This window comes from Sinocyclocheilus anshuiensis, unplaced genomic scaffold (assembly GCF_001515605.1).
Source record: "Sinocyclocheilus anshuiensis isolate Anshui unplaced genomic scaffold, SAMN03320099.WGS_v1.1 scaffold123, whole genome shotgun sequence".
NCBI lineage: Eukaryota > Metazoa > Chordata > Actinopteri > Cypriniformes > Cyprinidae > Sinocyclocheilus > Sinocyclocheilus anshuiensis.
Window position 1 is genome coordinate 298,731 of NW_015552536.1, and position 7,592 is coordinate 306,322.

General features: G+C 38.3%; 1 pseudogene; it reads right to left on the reverse strand.

The window, feature by feature from the left end:
- Positions 1-4,127: 4,127 nt before the first annotated feature.
- LOC107663751 (uncharacterized protein C2orf42 homolog) overlaps positions 4,128-7,592 on the reverse strand; it is an 11,518-nt pseudogene continuing 8,053 nt past the window's right edge.

Here is a 7,592-nt window from a genome sequence, read left to right on the forward strand (position 1 = left end):
GGCGGCGTTATGCAAATCTTCCCACATCGTGACGTAGATATGTGGGGGCGTGTTAGAATGAGCCATTTTAGGTAGGCGTGGTTGATTCTTAACTTTTATAAAGAATATCTCTTTGGATTTGAGACTTTAGTCTTTGCAACTTTACAGATCTTCTTTATGCACCAAGAGCTTGTAACACTTCAAAGAGAAAGGAAAAATTGAAATCGCATCATATGACCCCTTTAATACTAGAATACTGTACTGTGTGTACTACCTACTATTCCTAAAAATAACAAGTGAAAATTCTATGGTGAGTTTCATTTATTTCTGGAGACAGCAATCATCAGGTTACATCTGCAAAACAAAGTAAAAACCCATTAAACTAATTATTTTAGGGAGTAAACAGATTCCCAGGCAATTAGACGTAATTGTTCAGAACTGCTGATACTGCAGTGTAATACAGAGCTATTGAGATCCTATGTGCCAGTATCAGATAGTAAATTCTATGGTTCTTCTCATTCATACTACCATACCCATTTGACAAAAAAATGGAAAAATAATGAATTAAAGATCAAGTATGGAAATGTTTTGTTTTGGCATTTTTTGTAGCTCAAGTGGGATTTGGTTTATTGGTCTTTCACACCACTTCACTTTGCACACAGTCATTTTCACACTCACTACCGTAAGATGAAGTTATGATGAACATAAATCGGTTATGAAGAAAATTAAACGATCATATATTCTTGAGAGGAACTCTTTTAATGAAAAACATATTTACATTTAGGAAAAGACAGCTATTTCTGTGCATATTTGAATAATCTGACTTAAGTTCCAAAAAACAAAAAAGCATTATTATGGATAGAGGACATGTATTATAGCCGAAAGCAACGGTTTGAAGTTAAAAACATCTTAAAGATAGATTTATTGCAAACATGCAGCCTTTGCTTCACAAGACATTACCTGATGGACGTATCGTGTGGATTACTTGTGTATCATTGTAATGTTATAAGCAGCTGTTTTGTCTCTCATTCTGATGACACCCATTTGTTACGTCCCAGGACGTATGTTTACTTCTCTGTTTAAATCTGTGGATGTGTGTGTCACCATTTCTTTTTGTTTGTGCAATATGGTTGTACTTTGTTTTGTGTTGTTGTACTCTCTCTCCCCCTCTCTCTCTCTCTCTCATCCCTTCAGCCAGTTACGGACATCAGCTGTGCCTAATTAAAATCAAGTTTTTGGGGTAACCTGATTGGCTGACGAGAAGGGAGCTGGTGGATAAAGATGAGGTGGAAAGTCACGAAGCTGAGAGCATTTCTTCCTTCTTCCCGGTGTGTGATTGTTGAGCCTGTGTGTTTGTAGACTGAAGTGAGAGCCTGCAGTCTTGAATATGTGCTACTAAGTGTTTCTTTTGTTAACTAAACGCTGATCTGTTTATAATTTGACTTTTTAATCTTGTTTTTTTTTTTTTTGAAGCAGTAGAGAGGTGGATGCCTTTTACTTTGCTTAATCGTGTTTTCTCCTTTTTTTGGTTAGATAGGGAGTGAGGTAAAAGCCGTTTTTGTTTTCTTTTTGTAAGTGGTTTTTTTTTTTTTTACTAAAATCTTTACCCCTTTCTCAAATCGAGCCGATCTCAGATGCCTGTCTGTGTGATGTCACAAAAACAGGCCCCTCCCACGATAGTTTGATTGACAGTAGCATTTCAGCACAGACTGGACTGGCGTCTTACCTTAGACCCGTCCTGAGTGAGCTGTCATCAGTCCGCCATTGTTTCACCACCGGAGCAGATGTAAGAATGTCTCCTGAGCGATTGAGGTCATTTACTCCCGACATCTGAGCCGCTGAAGACGCAGTAGATTACGTTTGTTTTGGAAGAGAATGCTCCCCCGATCTACATAAATGCGTCTTATGTTCGCGCGAATCATTCGTTATCCAGCTTCACCTACAGAAGTGAGTATAAGGTTTGTTTTTTTTAATGAATCTTTGCAAATCGCCTTTCCTAATAATGTGCTAATTAGCAAGTTTCACGATGAATGCGAAGTAAACAGTCCCTCAGAGAGTGGCTGGGAAGAGAGGGGCGGGGTCAGCAGAGCTCATTAATATTTAAAGGAAAATGCTACAAAACGGCTTGCTCTGAAAGAGCTGTTTTTGACAGGGTAAAAAAAAAGGTGGTTTTTACACTACAATTGAGAAATTTTAACCAAACTATGTTACAGACTTTTCATTAAGACACTAAAGAATCATCAACTTGTGGAAAATGGGCATCCAATGACCCCTTTAAATAAAACTCATACTTGTAGTTTTATACTCCAGTCATGATATTCCTTCTGACAATGTAGAAATCATGTCCATTGTTTTTCATGCTTTTGTTTTCCCACAGCCTGGAGCAGTGGTTTGGTCACGCTATTGATTTTGTAGCTGAAGACTGCTACTAAAGCGTGCCTCTAATGCATCAGAGAGACGTGTGGCATTTTGTTTGGTAATGTGAAATCAAGTTTGATTGCTTTCTCATCCAATAACTTTCATCATGTGACTGTTTAAGCCTTAAATCATTTTAAATGTTTAAGAGACCAAATTGTTTTCTTTAAACCGTTCTTTTGATGAGCAGTTGGGGGTTCGGATCCTTGCTCAAGGTGAACACCTCAGTTGTGGGTATTAAAGGTGGAAGAGAGCGCTGGTCAATCATTCCCCTCACATACAATTCCTGCCGGTACTGAGACTCAAACCCACGACCTTCAGGTTACAAGTCTCACTCTCTAACCATTAGGCCACAACTGCCCCCAGATTAAAAGGGCAGGACCCCACTTGGATAATTGTCAATGCTTATTTACTGACATCTCATTTGATGTACTATTCCATTGTACATTATCCTTAAATCTGTTGTAGAGTCCCTTGCAACTAACAAAGAACAGTTTATACCAATTTACTTTTCTCTTAATAGTGACATTGGTGGTGAAGATTTTGCTCCATGCAGACAAACATTTACTCCCTTTGATGGGTAAAGCTTGCCTGTACTGAATATAGGATTGGCCATCAATAGAATATAGTTGGTGGTAGCGAACAGGGTGTTCTTGTTGAAAACATGAAAATATCAGGCCCTAAAACTGGGCACACACTGTGCAAATTCGGACAACTGAGAGGACGTGACCTCTCACACGCGTTACGAGTTAATTAACCTGAGACTCATGTCAAAGCATTTGGTACACGTCACAACTATACTGCACGGTGAGTTGGTGGCAATCGCGTGAGATTTTGCGTTAAACATGGAGGTTGGAGTTTTCAATGTTGCTGCTATTGCTTTGGATAAAAAAAGGAAATAAAAACTCAACTGTGCAAATAATGAGGTGAACAGCATGCTCATTCAGTTTAACAAAACTAGAGTCTATTTGTGTGTGTATTTGTTTAATTGTACTTGTGAAGGCCAAATGTTCTAACTTATATAGTGAAATGATATGAAACCCCACTAGTGAGGACATTTTACTGGTCCTCACTAGTTAGAAAGGCTTATAAATCAGACAAAACCATTTTTTATTTAAATCTAGTGTTTTGCACATGTTTTTGTGAGGGGTAGGGATTGGGTTGGGGACAGAAAATATCATTAATCTGATAGAAAATCAATGGAAGTCGGAAGTGAGGTTAATGTCCTCACTAATATACGTGTTTGTGTAATATACGTGTGTGGGAGAGAAACACTTACAAAATGATGCAGTCTACAAGCAAATATAGGCTTTTAATATTTGTATTTTTAGTTCATCAGTCTGAATACAGCATTCTCTCAATACCCTCGGTTTCTCTGCATTTACATGTAAACACAAATCAATGTACATGATTTCTGAAAACAAGAAATGGAGAAATCGGATCTTACTGTACAGCACAAAACTACGTTCACACTGTATGTTTTTTTGGTACACGTATATTATAAATATTTTACATCTGTATGTCCTGTGCTGTATTGCAGACTTTAAACCCGTTTCTGACAATGAACCTTTTCCGGAGTAGCACCTTATAAGTTTCTCATTGCCATTTAATATAAGTGCAATAAAATGTGTAATTGGTTTTTTTACAAGGGAACATTATGACCAGTGGAGAAATGTAATTGTCGAATTGCATGAAAATTTCATGAGAATTTGAGGCGTTTCTACAGCGGGTCTTCAGTGGTGTGGGATGGCATCTGTTTGTTCAGTTCTCTCTGTCCCAGCAGAGCTCTTGCAGTGCTCCGGTTTACTGCCCAGCTGATGGCCGTACTCAAACCGGATCCTCAGTTCTCCCACCTGTGAGTGCGGAAGGATGTCTGGGATCCATTCAATCACCAAGGGCACAGGCTCTGTCTGCTCAGCAGCACATGTCCCTGAAAGAAACGATACCACACTGTTTTAGTCATAAAGCACAATACATTGAATGATAATGATTATCCCCTCATACAAACCTCCCCCAAGTGACATGAGTCATTACATAAAAAACAATTATGATCATTATTCTAACTTAGTCCACCTAATATTTAATCTAACAATGGCATATCTGTAACCTTTATGATATCGATCATCAATTGGAATTTTTGGAAACGGGTGCACCAACCCCTCTGGTGTGTAGCAGCAGCAGTGCAGAATTCTGGGAGAATGAACAAGCAGACACAGAGCCAGTGTACTACCATATAATTCTCAACTTTATTAAGGAAGATGGGTCATATACAAGATAGTTTCATGCAATAACATACAAAATGTCTTGGGCATCCAATCAAAGTACTCAGAGGTCAAACGGTACCCTATATGGATATTTAAAAATATAACAACAACAAGAGGTGCGTGCAAGCATATGTGCATTTGTTCTGGTGTGTGTGCCCTTAATCCTCGTTTTTGTGTAGGTGTACCAGTGTGTCCAAGGTCTAGTTCTTGTTTTGTCTAGGTATGTCTGTGATGGGCACATAACGACAGGAAGTAGCACAAGGGCAGTCAAAAGTGGAGCTTAAGAAATTAAAAAATATTAACAATGGCCTCTTTAAATCATTTAGCACTTCACTTTTCATACACATTTTGATGAGTATGACCTTTTGTCTCATAACTTTTTATGTCATAATTATGATTTACCAAAGCATGATTATTTTCATATATGGTGGAAACACAGCTTCCACAGAAAGTATTCCAGAAAGTGCTGTATTTTGTACTTCTGCATTTACCTGGATATTGCAATGAATATAATGTAGAATATTTCTTTTGTGGTGCTTAAAACATTTCTAAATATCAATCTCATATCTGAACAGAAAACAGGGTTTTATGATATTTACTGCCCAGAGCATACAATTCGCTATGCTATGATTTATGAAAAATGTTTGCTCATTTGTTGCTTTGTGATAGCTAATTTAAAAGACATATGATTTATTTTAATGGTTAAAACCATAGATATGTATACATACAGTAGATGACTTATTAGGCTGTTTCTATGGGCCGCAATACATAAGCCGTCCACCATATTGAATGGTCAAAGTCATGAACACTCGAGAGCAAATTGACAGTGGGTCTGCAACTGTAGTTAAACCTATGTATGAAAATCTGTATCTGCAATAGACTGAAGCAGATGATTTTGTTAAACCAACACAATACAACAAGACGAAACCGTTAGCTAACACGACATTAAAAAGTTGCCATAGTTTATAAACCTGTAACGCATTGAGTTAATTCATATTAAAAACAGAAACCAACAGATTCTCACCTGTGAAACTTTATCCCATATCTTCGGGAATTTAAATTTCAGCCGTTTTTGCAACCAGAGGCTGTGCAATATTGTGGCATCTTGGAAAACTCATTGATTTTAACTGAGTGACGACATATTGACAGCTCCAAGTTGGCGGACACGTCAATGTGTCTGGAGCGGTCTAATATGGCATCTACTTATGCATATCTATGGTTAAAACTACACACAACAACAAACAATATTGTAGAATGTTAAATCAGGAAACTAAAAGAACACTCTTTCATTCTTTCTATCTAAAAGAACAGTTCTTGTAGCCAGTGGAATCACTTTGGGTCCAGTTGGGGATGAGAATTGATAGGAGAATATGATTTGGCACAAAACCAGGACCGATAAATCCGACTTCATAATAAGTGAATAGATGCACTTACCCACTCTGAGGAAGGTACGTAGCTCCAGTGGTCCGATGGCCAGAGGCTTATTGGTGCGTGAATGGTGGCAGGTGTCTGATGCAGGATCAGTAGGGGTTTCCCGACAGCGGTACGGTGAATAGGAGCTGTCACTGTTCTTCACAAAACTCTGAGTGAGTTCTAGAGGTAACTGTACAAACAGAGTGCATTCATTTAGAGATTGCCCACAGATGCTATGGCCATTAGTGAAGATCTGATGCATCGGGGAAAACAAGCACACACCTCTGGGGTATCAAAGATGCGTTTCACATGCATCAAGTTGGTAATGTGCCAGGTGTATTTAGTGAAAGAGCCCAGAGGCAAAGCGTCATTACGCACAAAAGCTAAAAACGCACAAATTACAAAATATTAAAACTAGGTGTAACAATATTTGTAATCAGATTAGACTGTTAGGACATTATTAATATAAGGTTAGATACTAATGGATACAGATATTACTCACTGGTGGTGTAGTTGGGTAGTCTTCTCTTCTTTGAGCCCAATGATAAACGCTGCTGTAAGGCGTTGAAGAAAGCCTGTGGGATGTGGAACACCAGCGGCTCTGGCTTTCCTGTTTACATAATATCCTTCAGTATCAAATCTGATCCGAACAAAATAAAACTATATATATATATATATATATATATATATATAGTGCTTTGCGAAAATATTCATACCCCTTCGTGTTTTTCACATTTTGTTATGTTGCTGCCTTATGTTAAACTGTTTTCAGGTACTTTTTTTTTCCACATCAATCTACGGAGCGTAGATACACCATAATGACAAAGCAAAAACAGACTTGTCACAACTTCGTAAATTTATAAAAAATAAAATACTGAAATAAGTACATTGCATAAGTATTCATACTTATTCATACTTATTCATAACTAAATATTTAGCTGAAGAACCTTAACAGCCTCAAGTCTTTTTTTGTTTGATGCGACAAGCTTTGCTCATCATCATTTAAAGGGTTAGTTCACCCAAAAATGAAAATTAGGCGTTTTACTCACACCCGAGGCATCCTAGGTGTATATGACTTTCTTCTTTCAGACGAATCCAGTCGGAGTTATATAAAAAATTGTCTTTGATCTTTCAAGCTGTTTAATGCCACTCAGCGGGTGTTGCATTGCTTCAGTCCAAAAGAACTTAAATAAAAATCGCCCATCCATAAAAAAAAAAGTGTCTCACACGGCTCCGGGGGGTGAACAAATGCCTTCTGTAGCGAATCGATGCGTTTTTGTAAGAAAAATATCCATATTCAAAATGTAATAATCACTTGAATCTAGCTTGCGCTCACTGTTGTAAACAGAAGCAGTTCCGGGGGAATGACGTATGACGCATGCTATCGACGGGCGCTCAGTGGGAAAACATGATCTAGTGACCAGATTTCTGAGAGGCGCGAGAAGACTAAAACCCTCTCGCCCTCCTACAGTGCCATCCTGGGATCTGGCTCTGGTGCTGGGGGCGCTAGCCCTTCCGCCC